Source organism: Hylobates moloch, unplaced genomic scaffold (assembly GCF_009828535.3).
Source record: "Hylobates moloch isolate HMO894 unplaced genomic scaffold, HMol_V3 SCAFFOLD_5, whole genome shotgun sequence".
Classification (NCBI taxonomy): domain Eukaryota; kingdom Metazoa; phylum Chordata; class Mammalia; order Primates; family Hylobatidae; genus Hylobates; species Hylobates moloch.
Genome location: NW_026652280.1, coordinates 41,610,971 through 41,626,051, shown reverse-complemented (window position 1 = coordinate 41,626,051; position 15,081 = coordinate 41,610,971).

The window sequence follows — 15,081 nt, the reverse complement described above, 5'->3', positions numbered from 1 at the left end:
GCACATAGTGTGTTCCATAAACATTTTTGGATCAAATAAGGCAGAATATTTTAAGTGTTAGAAGCATGGTCTGAACAAACATCTCTGGTTATTCAGATAAAGTAGACATCCTGCTTCATTGGAAGGGGCAGTGAGAGTTTCACTAAGGAGGACCCTTCTGTGGTTCATGGTAAAGAATAGATGGAATGGGGGAAAGTAGACATGAGAGGGAAGGGTGTTTTATAAGAAGAGATGACATGAGCAATGGAGAGCAGCCTGGAGCTTGTCAAACGCAAGAGGAGGTATAGGCTGCAGAGACAGGTCAGGCCATACTGTGGAGTGTCTGCAGTGCCAGACAGAGAAGATGCCTAGATGAAGGTGAAGATGGCAGGTGATTCTAGGCCTTTCCTCTTGCCTTTCTTCATAGGTACTGGCAAAGCTAGAGAAGATCATACGAGACATGGTTTTAATGGATCTCTTGGTATTAGTACAAGGACCTTCCTTCTTGACTTCTAGAGCAGCCATTATACATTTTTGTCTGTCTCTCTCATATCCCTACATCTATTCTTTATCTCATATTGTTATATTTCCCCCTCTGTGTTTCTCTCTCTGACTGTCTCCCTGTCCCCAAGTTTTAGTGTGATGGAAAATAAAATAGTGACATGGTCTGGGAAGGAGGGTACCTATCTGTGCTGCATAATACTTAAAAGAAATGTTAACGAGTTTTGATACATTGATGGTCAGGTTTTCTCAATATGTTTTTCAGAAAAAATACAGAACGTTAGGCAAATGCTGCTTTAGTAAATAAAAAATATGTCCAACCCTCATTCTGCCTTTCTTGGGAGGCAATCCTGTCATTTTATACCACAGGAGAAATATCAGTGTCTTAAATCTTTAACATGGATTTTCACCAGTTCTTAAGGGCTGGAAGAAGGCAAATAAAAGGAAAGATTTGTCAGCTGTGGTGGCCACATCTGGGGTAGTCAGTGTAGCCCAGATACACGTGAAATCCCTAAAATTTCTTTTAAACTTTCAGGCATCCTGTTGTCACCGAGCCCTCCCACATCAGTTATTGGGATGCAGTAATAAGCCATGCTCTATCATTGTTTTTAATGTCCCATCTTTCTTAGTCTGTATTTCTTCTAATCTGATTCCTTCCCCGTCTGTTTCAGGTTTCCAGAACCAAAGACTTTCACCTTCCTAATTCTGTTTCTCTTTAATAAAACCTGCTGTTACATTCTTTAGTCACATCAAAGTAAACACAGTCAATATCAGTTTACAGTGATATATCCCAGGAATACATGGCTTTTAACCCAAACCAAAGCCTTAAAGAAAAATCTCCCTGATGAATTTAACACTCTGCTTTCTGGGGTCCTTCCTAGTGTCCAGAGGATTGAGCAGCTTTATCTCTGAGCTGCATATTGGCAAAAAGATCTTGGAAGGGTTCAAACTTTACAAGAATGATTTTGTTATCAGTTTTTTAAAACCATCAGCCAATCCTGATCAGTCAAGATTTTGTGTTTTCATCTTCCTGAGCCATTTGAGTTTTTTCCCCCGATTCACACCTTTAGAATAACTCCCACTTGCCTGCTTCCAGCCATCATTAGTAATACTCATCAATGATAGGCTAAAAAGTCACCAAGTTCTTTTGCTTTTGACTGAGATAATTTTCTTTCTTTTATTAAGATAGTGGTTATTGTATTTCTTAAAAGTTCTGAGTCAAAATATCTTTTTATATTAATGAAAATGACAAATTCAATGAGTTGAATTTAACAAAGTTACTTGCTTTTGTTCCTTAGTTTTGTCTTTCATCAACTGCTAACACAAAGGAAGAACACAAAAGCTCACATTTTAGCTTTAGAATATCTATAGCAGAATAGGCAAGACTGGTTTGTGGACAACATACCAGATGACAAATAATTTGACCCAACACTTTGGTATTTGTATTAGTCAGAGTTCTCTAGAGGGGCAGAAATAATAGATGGGAGTTCATTATGTAGTATTAACTGACATGATCACAAGGTCCCACAATAGGCCGTCTGCAAGCTGAGGAGCAAGGAGAGCCAGTCTGAGTTTCAAAACTGAAGATCTTGGTGTCCGATGTTTGAGGGCAAGAAACATCCAGCACAAGAGAAAGATGTAGGCTGGGAGACTAGGCCAGTCTCTCTTTTCACATTTTTCTGCCTGCTTATATTCTAGCGGCACTCACAGTTGAATAGTTTGTGCCCACCCAGATTAAAGGTGGGTCTGCCTTTCCCAGCCCACTGACTCAAATGTTAGTCTCCTTTGGCAACACCCTCACAGACACACCCAAGATCAATATCTGTATCTTTCAATCCAATCACGTTGAAACTCAGTATTAACCATTACAGTATTTACTCTTTTTCCTAAAAGTTATTCTTGGATCTACAGAAAGCACAGCCGTGAGTTGATATCCAGATGGGCTCTAATTCAAGAGATAACCAGAGGGAGGCCCAAATACCCCAAAGCAATGAAATTACACCTTGTTTTGAACAGATGGCACAGCCAGAGACCTGGAATTTCCTAAAATGCAACCAAAAAAAATTTGCCTTAGTGCAAATGTGTTAAATATTGACATTATTATAGATAATAGTCATCAAAAACTAACTTCAACATTGACACGATGTGGAACAATTAGAGCCCTTTTGATTGCCTGATGCTTAAGTGGAAGTATGCAAAGTGTACCTTTGAGGGGATAGCACCGAGCCTAGGAAAGTAAATTCCTTTAGCAAAATGTTGGCCTTGTGTAGTCCCCACTTCCCTCTAATGTACAGTCACTCATGAAGGGAGCAGTGGGAGTTCAGAAAAGGTAAGGTCCAGACAGAGCCAGGCAGCCCTCTCATTGGATGGGTTTGTACAAAGGTAACTTAGGTCTGACTCTCAGGCAACCACTGATATGCTGTTTATTAATCTGCAAGGAAAGGTTCACATACCTGCCTCTACACCTTTTCTCATGCTAATCCTCTGCCCTTTTGCCATTTTTCCATCACATCCATTGAATCAAACCCTCTCCAGCCTTTAAATATCCTCAAGAGACCTTTCCAAAATATCTGAAAATTTCATGCTCTAATATTAACTTTTGTTTCACTTACTATCCATCATATTACCTGGGAATTTTATTGGGCTGCATTATTTGGTGTATTTCACATGTATATTTTTATCTACACAAATTGATTTCTGGGCTCAAGAATTCAAATAAACTCACACATTTTTCTTTGTCTTGGATCCTTCCTTTCATCACATGGCATATAACTTAGCATATATATGTATGTGTGTATATTTACACAAATTACAGAATATATACATATATTACCTATATCTGTATCTACATAGATACAGATGCATAATATATTTTCTTCAATAACCAGTAGGGGTGCATTACAGGGAAGTAGGCTAACACTCAGTATGAAACTAGCAATTACAATGGTTCAATAATGAAAAATCATTTTCCTTTTTAGGTTTTGGTACATTGCATTCATCCATTCACCATTAGGCTGAGTTTCCTCGGAGGTGACATGATGTGATTGCCTGAAGAAAATGCATATTCTCTTTTCCTGCATAGAGCTTTTTCCTCTTGCCAAGGTAAGGTGTGCTGGAAACCTAGAAGGTAACCTTATAATTCCCTTTAGTGCTCTATGAAGTCTACTACCTAGAACAGTAAGGTAAGTAGACTGTTCCTTGTTTTATTTTCTCTGATTTTCCTTACTGCCGTTTGATAACTTTTAATTCTTTAGATCCCAAGCAAAAGGTACCATGTCCCATCTTTCTTAGTCTGTATTCAGCTTTGTACCTGGGCCCCCAAATCCAACTGTATCCAGTGCCATTCCATGTAGAAAAGAAAAGCTAATAAAATATTCTCTAAATATTCATCATTAGATCTTATAAATATTTTTTTCTCACAGAAAATTCTGCTTCCCTCCTTAGTTCTTGAATGTCCACACACAGAGAAGGATGGAAGAGGTCTGTTTTGTGCCAACTCTTATCTAAGTTGTTAAGGATTTTAGTAGCTATAAAGACTCTTATTATTCTCCTCATTGACCATCTGTTAGTGTTGCCAGGGAATCACTAAAGTGAAGATTTTGGAGAGGAGTAAGGATGATTTGGATCTAAGGGAATGAACACATTTATGACATATTATTATACATTTCACTAGAAGTGTTCAAGTACATGTTTGTATTTTTTTTTATTTTGATAGAGGAGAGGGACTGATACATTGATGGGAAGGTTAGAAGGAATGCAAATTTCTAGTCTCTGAAGAAATCATGTATATGGTCACTCTATTGATCTTGATTCACATTTATTTGAAATTTACATCAATATGAAGGAACTTCCAGAAGTTCATGGAAAATGCATACTAGGAAAAAATTATGCATGGATTTCAAAATGTTTTTGCACAAAAATCAACTCATATTAACTTGTTATAATATTCCTGAACAGGATCTAGTTTGAGGGACTAAGAAAAATAAGACATCAGTTTTAAAAAGCTCCTATCAGGGCAACATTATTCTGCTAAATTAAAACAAGATCAAACATCAAATTTATAGTAAAGCTTGAGTGGGAGAATGGTGAATCATTGATGCTTTATGAAAAGTTTATAGGGACAATGCCTCAAAAAAATCAGCAATTTGCCAATGTGTAACTCATTTTAAGAAGGGATGAGATGCTGTTGAAGATGAAGCCCACAGCAGTAGATCATCCATGTCAATTTGCAAGGAAAAATTAATCTTGTTTATACCCTATTAAAAAGGACCAATGATTAACAACACAAACAATAGCCAACAACATAGATATCTTAATTAGTTAAGTCTACACAATTCTTACTGAAAAAGTACAGTTTAACAAACTTTCCATTTGATGGGTGCCAAGAGGACCAATGATTAACAACACAAACAATAGCTAGCACCATAGACATCTCAATTAGTTAAGCTTACACAATTCTGACTGAAAAATTAAAGTTTAATAAACTTTTCATTTGATGGGTGCCAAAACTATTGTGCCCAGATCAGCTTCAGACAAGACAGAGCTTTCAAAGGACATTGTAAACAAGTAGGTTCAAGATCCTGAGGCATTTTCTTAAAGAATTTAAAAGGAGACGAAACATGGCATTACCAATACGACCCTGAAGGCAAAGCACAATCAAAGCAATGGCTACCAAGAGGTAGGAAATGGTACAGTCAACACAAAAGTGGACCAGTCAGAGCAATCAGACAGAGCTTCACCAGGGAGCTCTTCTCCACAAAGACCACACTCCTGCTCATTCTTCTTATCAAATAAGGGCAATTCTGTGATAGTTTTGATGATAAATTATTAGGCATTCACCCTATAGTCCTGATTTGGCTTCTTCCAAATTCTTTTTGTTTACCAATCTTAAAGAATCTGTTAAGGGCACCCATTTTTCTTCAGTTAGTAATGTAAAAAAGACTGCTTTGACATAGTTAAATTCTCAAGACCCTCAGTTCTTCAGGGATAGCTTAAATGGCTGGTATCGTCAGCCATTTTACCTGAATGGAGCTTATGTTGAGAAATAAAGTTTATATTTAATCCTTTAAATTATCTTTTAATTTCACTTTTTTTCATGAACTTTTTGAAGCCTCCTCAGATTGCATATACCTATATGTCTTATTTGACAGTGAGTGTGACTTAAATGCATTCTTTGTAAGTCACTTATACTTAAATGTGATGGCATAATCACATAAAAACTTTCTAGTGGTCCTGATTCCATGTATTTAACTGGTCATTTGGATATTTCAATGGATTCAGCCATTCAATAGAGAGTTTCAGAAAATGCCCCTAATTTGACATTGTTACTTATGGGCTATGTTTTTTTTTTTTTTTTCTCTCTTGTATCAACCACTGTGGCTAATAAGGCAGAAGATTCAAATCGTCATGAATTTTTCAGGCTGATAGGTGTTCCTTTCCAGGGATAATTTGTTGTTATCAGAGGAATGACCATGGTTGTACTTTGTTGGTAGTGTCTGACCTTATTTCCTTGTTCAGACTGAAAATAGTTGGGTGCCTGCGCCAAGAAGGTCATTTAGTAAATCATCTCTCTGAAAACAAGTCTGCTTTAGGGACTGTCCATTTCTTGCTCCCCTTCTTGCCTACTCTTTCCTCTGCTGCTGCAGACTCCATCAAGAAGGAATAAGACTCAAGGAAACTTACCCAGGATTTCAGAAACTTAAAAAATTCAGTGAAGAACCTAGTTATAAAACTTGCATAGAAGACTAGAATAATTCCATTCGATGAGCTTTCTGTGTTAACAATGAGGAAGATTTGGCATACACCAGTTAGGGACAGAATTTTTATAACTGAATGAGAAATAAGGAAAACTATTTTTTATATGGTTTGCTATTGCCATACTAGGGATGCTGGAAGAATTGATTTCCTGGGATGGCAAAGTAAGGCCATTTCATTTAACCTTTTCCTCCAGACATATAGGGGGAACTTCAGAGCACTAATCCCTCACCCCATGCCACAAGTTGTTGTTTTCCAATTACAGCTGATTAGTGGTTGGAATTATTAGTAAGAATTACACAACTATTTATGTCTGTTGAAAAAGTCATCAGTACTAATTTTTGCAAATTGGTTGTAATTTCCAAAGAAAATATCAATTAATTCATTCGTTAAGAATTGTAATGAGTTAGCCCATTGGAGACTGGCATGGCAGTAAGAGCACAGAAGTAGTTCTCAGGACCTCAAGGTTATAGATTACCCTTGGCAGTTCCAAGAACTTTGGATTTTTACTTTACCAGCATTAAAAAAAAAGATCATGTTCCTTAAAGATAAGAAGAGAGTATCCAAAAAAAACCAAAACAAAACAAAAGCCCTATTTCAATCTTCTTTTATTTTTCCTTTGGCAATTTTCTTTCCTAATTTTCCATCGGAAAGAGACAGTGTGGTATTTAACCCCTTTGCACCCTCATGATTTGTATATAATTAGGGATTCAGATATGTTATCCTTCAGCTCTAAAAGAAGCCACTATATTGGAACACAAGGGGTCATTTTACTTATGGGTGTACATACTTTTTGATTAAAAATTATTTTATTGCTTTCGTTAATTAAATTTAACAAGTAATTTCTCACAAATATTTATTAAGTTGTTTTTGGCATATACCAGTAAATAGCAAGCACTTGCTTTACTCTGCATGTGTAATTAGAGTGACTAAGTATTTTTTTCTTTGAGTACAGTTGACACTATCACATTTTTCTAAGTTTTGTTTCATTTTTATTTCAATTAGTGAATGCTTAATAGAATACAAGATAAGGGGTGTCTGTTAGCAAGGAGGAAAGCTGCGTCTCTTACTAAGCTTTTGAGAAATATAAACACATATTGTGTGCCATGCCTGTATTCCCATATGCTTTATTTTCCTGCATATTGTCTTCCTTCCTTTGCCTAGTGACCCTGTGTCTTTTCAGTATTATCTAGATGGCTATTAAAACCTTTCTAAAATGCACATTTTAACTAAAAAGATTTAATTTTACACATTTAGACTTTTATTCAAGTTGGAACAAAGAAGTGGTATATCAGTTCAGCTACCCATTTGCTCTGCTGAATCCTTATGATGCTCTTGTGCTTCCTCAGATGTTATTAATTTCCTTGCATTCCTCTTTATCATCAGCAAATGCCCTTTAAGAGTCAAACTGTGCAGGCTACATGTCATGAGCAGGGGCTTCTATGCATATTGACTTATGAGAAGCTCAGCATTAGGTGGAGAGAAGGCAGAGTCAATATGATAGCTCCTCCCACAAAGCATTAATGAAAGTTAATGAAAAGCAAATATAGGAGACATTTGCTCCTAGGACAAACACACTTAGGAGACATCTGATGAGACGTGACAAAAGATGAAGGGCTACCAATGCAGTAAACGTTTAGTAGCCTTGCAGGACCATGCTGAAGGAGGATCTCAACCACCACCCAGGTCTCCAGCCTAAGTGACATATTCTGAGTAACAAAATCTACAATTCTTTGTTTGGAACCACAGATATGGAGGGAGCTTTCCTGGATACCCTTTGAAACAAATCTTTAATAGAAATAAAGTTGGCGTTAAACAAATAATTACACCATAACCCAGACTTTTCCTTGTGGTTAAGGTAGGTAACAAGGACCAGATTTGTCCTCCCACCTGAAACAACTTCCCCCTCCAAAAAAAAAAAAGAAAAAAAAGTTATAAAACAACCATTTCCAAAACCTGGACATCTGACAACAGTGATCCATGAAAGATGGAAAACAAGTAAGAGCTACATTTTCCTAAGATTATTGCCTTGAGAGAATTTCAGGCTATGGAGCAGGGAGGAAGAACCCAGAGCCCAGTGAGCCCCCTGAGTTGAGATGGGGTTGGGAATATGAGGAAGTGTTGATGGCTACAGTTTGCAGGGCAGATTGAGAGGATAGCTGACCATAAAGAGAAACCTGAGATCTACAGAGGATGACCCTCAAGAATTCAGCACAGTATTGATCAGCAAGTGCAAGTGAGGAAACTACTCGAGGTCAGAGACAGAATACCTGGAAAAGATGAGAAGGGAGGGCACCAGGGCCACGTAGTGCACAATTGGTGCCTGTTCCTGCCAGCCAGACTGGAAACTTCAAAATGTATAGGGTTTTGGTAAAGTGTTCAGAGTAGTTTTCTTCAGTAGTGAGGGAGAACTAGTCTTTGAATAAATGCTGCTGTGGTCTTGCCTAGAAATTCTCTTAATAACACCCAAGAGAATCAAGCTGTTTTTGATAATACTATAACTCATATTTGCAGGAAGATGGGATTTGGTGAAATGAGGGGAAGAAAAGTCTGCATTGTGGAAAGGCTTGTGGGGTTTATCTTCATTGCTGGAGGGAAATAATGACAAGTGGCTATGAGAATTCATGTACCTCACCCTATGACCAACCATGATGAAAATCCCTATAAACTCCAGTCTGCTACCAGAAGCTGGCCTGGAGGACCTGCCCCATTCAAAGATGAGTAATATACAGAAAGGTGCAGAGAATCTATCTTGGAAAATGTTGAAAGGAACAAACCACTGCAGAAATGAAGCCCATACAACGTAAAGGAGAACAGATTTTGAAGAAAACAAAATTAAAAAAATAATAAATATTGAGAGACAGATATCAGGATTCAGAACAGTAAGCAAAGGGAAATGAAGTGAACAAAATTAAAAATAATGGAATGAATGGGGTGGAGCCAAGATGGCCGAATAGGAACAGCTCCGGTCTACAGCTCACAGCCTGAGCGACACAGAAGACGGGTGATTTCTGCATTTCCGTTTGAGGTACCGGGTTCATCTCACTAGGGAGTGCCAAACAGTGGGTGCAGGACAGTCGGTGAAGCGCACTGTGTGCGAGCCGAAGCAGGGCGAGGCATTGCCTCACTCGGGAAGCGCGAGGGGTCAGGGAGTTCCCTTTCCTAGTCAAAGAAAGGGGTAACAGATGGCACCTGGAAAATCGGGTCAGTCCCACCCTAATACTGTACTTTTCCAACGGGCCTGGAAAACGGCACACCAGGAGATTGTGTCCCACACCTGGCTCGGAGGGTCCTATGCCCATGGAGTCTCACTGATTGCTAGCACGGCAGTCTGAGATCAAACTGCAAGGTGGCAGCGAGGCTGGGAGAGGGGCACCCGCCATTGCCCAGGCTTGCTTAGGTAAACAAAGCAGCCAGGAAGCTCGAACTGGGTGGAGCCCACCATAGCTCAAGGAGGCCTGCCTGCCTCTGTAGGCTCCACCTCTGGGGACAGGGCACAGACAAACAAAAATTCAGCAGGAACCTCTGCAGACTTAAATGTCCCTGTCTGACTGACAGCTTTGAAGAGAGTAGTGGTTCTCCCAGCGTGCAGCTGGAGATCTGAGAACGGACAGACTGTCTCCTAAAGTGGGTCACTGACCCCCGAGCAGCCTAACTGGGAGGCACCCCCCAGTAGGGACAGACTGACACCTCACTTGGCCGGGTACTCCTCTGAGACAAAACTTCCAGAGGAACTATCAGACAGCTGAATTTGTGGTCTCACGAAAATCCGCTGTTCTGCAGCCACCACTGCTGACACCCAGCCAGACAAGGTCTGGAGTGGACCTCTAGCAAACTCCAACAGACCTGCAGCTGAGGGTCCTGTCTGGTAGAAGGAAAACTAACAAACAGAAAGGACATCCACACCAAAAACCCATCTGTACATCACCATCATCAAAGACCAAAAGTAGATAAAACCACAAAGACGGGGAAGAACTGGAAACTCTAAAAAGCAGAGCACCTCTCCTCCTCCAAAGGAATGCAGTTCCTCACCAGCAACGGAACAAAGCTGGATGGAGAATGACTTTGACGAGTTGAGAGAAGAAGGCTTCAGACGATCAAACTACTCCGAGCTACGGGAGGAAATTCAAAACAATAGCAAAGAAGTTAAAAACTTTGAAAAAAAATTAGACGAATGGATAACTAGAATAACCAATGGAGAGAAGGGCTTAAAGGAGCTGATGGAGCTGAAAGCCAAGTATCGAGAACTATGCAAAGATTGGAGAAGCCTCGGGAGCCGATGCGATCAACTGGAAGAAAGGGTATCAGTGATGGAAGATGAAATGAATGAAATGAAGTGAGAAGGGAAGTTTAGAGAAAAAAGAATAAAAAGAAACGAACAAAGCCTCCAAGAAATTTGGGACTATGTGAAAAGACCAAACCTACGTCTAATTGGTGTACCTGAAAATGACAGGGAGAATGGAACCAAGTTGGAAAACACTCTGCAAGATATTATCCAGGAGAACTTCCCCAATCTAGCAAGGCAGGCCAACATTCAGATTCAGGAAATACAGAGAATGCCACAAAGATACTCCTCGAGAAGAGCAACTCCAAGACACATAATTGTCAGATTCACCAAAGTTGAAATGAAGGAAAAAATGTTAAGTGCAGCCAGAGAGAAAGGTCGGGTTACCCACAAAGGGCAGCCCATCAGACTAACAGCTGATCTCTCGGCAGAAATTCTACAAGCCAGAAGACAGTGGGGGCCGATATTCAACATTCTTAAAGAAAAGAATTTTCAACCCAGAATTTCCTATCCCACCAAACTAAGCTTCATAAGTGAAGGAGAAATAAAATACTTAACAGACAAGCAAATGCTGAGTGATTTTGTCACCACCAGGCCCGCCCTAAAAGAGCTACTGAAGGAAGCACTAAACATGGAAAGGAACAACCAATACCAGCCACTGCAAAAACATGCCAAATTGTAAAGACCATCGAGGCTAGGAAGAAACTGCATCAACTAATGAGCAAAATAACCAACTAACATCATAATGACAGGATCAGATTCACACATAACAATATTAACTTTAAATGCAAATGGACTAACTGCTCCAATTAAAAGACACAGACTGGCAAACTGGATAAGGAGTCAAGACCCATCAGTGTGCTGTATTCAGGAAACTCATCTCACGTGCAGAGACACATATAGACTCAAAATAAAGGGATGGAGGCAGATCTATCAAGCAAATGGAAAACAAAAAAAGGCAGGGGTTGCAATCCTAGTCTCTGATAAAATAGACTTTAAACCAACAAAGATCAAAAGAGACAAAGAAGGCCATTACATAATGGTAAAGGGATCAATTCAACAAGAAGAGCTAACTATCCTAAATATATATGCACCCAACACAGGAGCACCCAGATTCATAAAGCAAGTCCTGAGTGACCTACAAAGGGACTTAGACTCCCATACAATAATAATGGGAGATTTTAACACCCCACTGTCAACATTAGACAGATCAACAAGACAGAAAGTTAACAAGGATATCCAGGAATTGAACTCAGCTCTGCACAAAGTGGACCTAATAGACATCTACAGAACTCTCCACCCCAAATCAACAGAATATACATTTTTTTCAGCACCACACCACACCTATTCCAAAATTGACCACATAGTTGGAAGTAAAGCATTCCTCAGCAAATGAAAAAGAACAGAAATTATAACAAACTGTCTCTCAGACCACAGTGCAATCAAACTAGAACTCAGGATTAAGAAACTCACTCAAAACTGCTCAACTACATGGAAACTGAACAACCTGCTCCTGAATGACTATTGGGTACATAATGAAATGAAGGCAGAAATAAAGATGTTCTTTGAAACTAATGAGAACAAAGACACAACATACCAGAATCTCTGGGACACATTCAAATCAGTGTGTAGAGGGAAATTTATACCACTAAATGCCCACAAGAGAAAGCAGGAAAGATCCAAAACTGACACCCTAACATCACAATTAAAAGAAATAGAAAAGCAAGAGCAAACACATTCAAAAGCTAGCAGAAGGCTAGAAATAACTAAAATCAGAGCAGAACTGAAGGAAATAGAGACACAAAAAACCCTTCAAAAAATTAATGAATCCAGGAGCTGGCTTTTTGAAAAGATCAACAAAACTGATAGACCGCTAGCAAGACTAATAAAGAGGAAAAGAGAGAAGACTCAAATAGATGCAATAAAAAATGAAAAAGGGGATATCACCACCGATCCCACAGAAATACAATCTACCATCAGAGAATACTACAAACACCTCTATACAAATAAACTAGAAAATCTAGAAGAAATGGATAAATTCCTTGACAAATACACCCTCCCAAGACTAAACCAGGAAGAAGTTGAATCTCTGAATAGACCAATAACAGGCTCTGAAATTGTGGCAATAATCAATAGCTTACCAACCAAAAAGAGTCCAGGACCTGATGGATTCACAGCTGAATTCTACCAGAGGTACAAGGAGGAACTGGTACCATTCCTTCTGAAACTATCCCAATCGATAGAAAAAGAGGGAATCCTCCCTAACACATTTTATGAGACCAGCATCGTCGTGATACCAAAGCCTGGCAGAGACATGGCCAAAAAAGAGAATTTCAGACCAATATCCTTGATGAACATTGATGCAAAAATCCTCAATAAAATACTGGCAAACCGAATCCAGCAGCACATCAAAAAGCTTATCCACCATGATCAAGTGGGCTTCATCCCTGGGATGCAAGGCTGGTTCAACATATGCAAATCAATAAATGTAATCCAGCATATAAACAGAACCAAAGACAAAAACCACATGATTATCTCAATAGATGCAGAAAAGGCCTTTGACAAAATTCAACAACCCTTCATGCTAAAAACTCTCAATAAATTAGGTATTGATGGGACGTATCTCAAAATATTAAGAGCTATCTATGACAAGCCCACAGCCAATATCACACTGAATGGGCAAAAACTGGAAGCATTCCGTTTGAAAACTGGCACAAGACAGGGATTCCCTCTCTCACCACTCCTATTCAACATAGTGCTGGAAGTTCTGGCCAGAGCAATCAGGCAGGAGAAGGAAATAAAGGGTATTCAATTAGGAAAAGAGGAAGTCAAATTGTCCCTGTTTGCAGATGACATGATTGTATATCTAGAAAACCCCATCGTCTCAGCCCCAAATCTCCTTAAGCTGATTAGCAACTTCAGCAAAGTCTCAGGATACAAAATCAATGTACAAAAATCACAAACATTCTTGTACACCAATCACAGACAAACAGAGAGCCAAATCATGAGTGAACTCCTATTCACAATTGCTTCAAGGAGAATAAAATACCTAGGAATCCAACTTACAAGGGATGTGAAGGACCTCTTCAAGGAGAACTACAAACTACTGCTCAATGAAATAAAAGAGGATACAAACAAATGGAAGAACATTCAATGCTCATGGGTTGGAAGAATCAATATCGTGAAAATGGCCATACTGCCCAAGGTTATTTATAGATTCAATGCCATCCCCATCAAGCTACCAATGACTTTCTTCACAGAATTGGAAAAAACTACTTTAAAGTTCATATGGAACCAAAAAAGAGCCCGCATCGCCAAGTCAATCCTAAGCCAAAAGAACAAAGCTGGAGGCATCACGCTACCTGACTTCAAACTATACTGCAAGACTACAGTAACCGAAACAGCATGGTACTGGTACCACAACAGAGATATAGATCAATGGAACAGAACAGAGCCCTCAGAAATAATGCCGCATATCTACAACTATCTGATCTTTGACAAACCTGACAAAAACAAGAAATGGGGAAACGATTCCCTATTTAATAAATGGTGCTGGGAAAACTGGCTAGCCATATGTAGAAAGCTGAAACTGGATCCCTTCCTTACACCTTATACAAAAATTAATTCAAGATGGATTAAAGACTTAAATGTTAGACCTTAAACCATTAAAATCCTACAAGAAAACCTAGGCAATACCATTCAGGACATAGGCATGGGCAAGGACTTCATGTCTAAAACACCAAAAGCAATGGCAACAAAAGCCACAATTGACAAATGGGATCTAATTAAACTAAAGAGCTTCTGCACAGCAAAAGAAACTACCATCAGAGTGAACAGGCAACCTACAAAATGGGAGAAAATTTTTGCAACCTACTCATCTGACAAAGGGCTAATATCCAGAATCTACAATGAACTCAAACAAATTTACAAGAAAAAAACAAACAACCCCATCAAAAAGTGGGCAAAGGACATGAACAGACACTTCTCACAAGAAGACATTTATGCAGCCAAAAAACACATGAAGAAATGCTCATCATCACTGGCCATCAGAGAAATGCAAATCAAAATCACAGTAAGATACCATCTCACACCAGTTAGAATGGTCATCATTAAAAAGTCAGGAAACAACAGGTGCTGGAGAGGATGTGGAGAAATAGGAACACTTTTACACTGTTGGTGGGACTGTAAACTAGTTCAACCATTGTGGAAGTCAGTGTGGCGATTCCTCAGGGATCTAGAACTAGAAATACCATTTGACCCAGCCATCCCATTATTGGCTATAAATCATGCTGCAATAAAGACACATGCACACGTATGTTTATTGCGGCACTATTCACAATAGCAAAGACTTGGAACCAACCCAAATGTCCAACAACGATAGACTGGATTAAGAAAATGTGGCACATACACACCATGGAATACTGTGCAGTCATAAAAAATGATGAGTTCATGTCCTTTGTAGGGACATGGATGAAACTGGAAAACATCATTCTCAGTAAACTATCACAAGGACAAAAAACCAAACACTGCATGTTCTCACTCATAGGTGGGAATTGAACAAT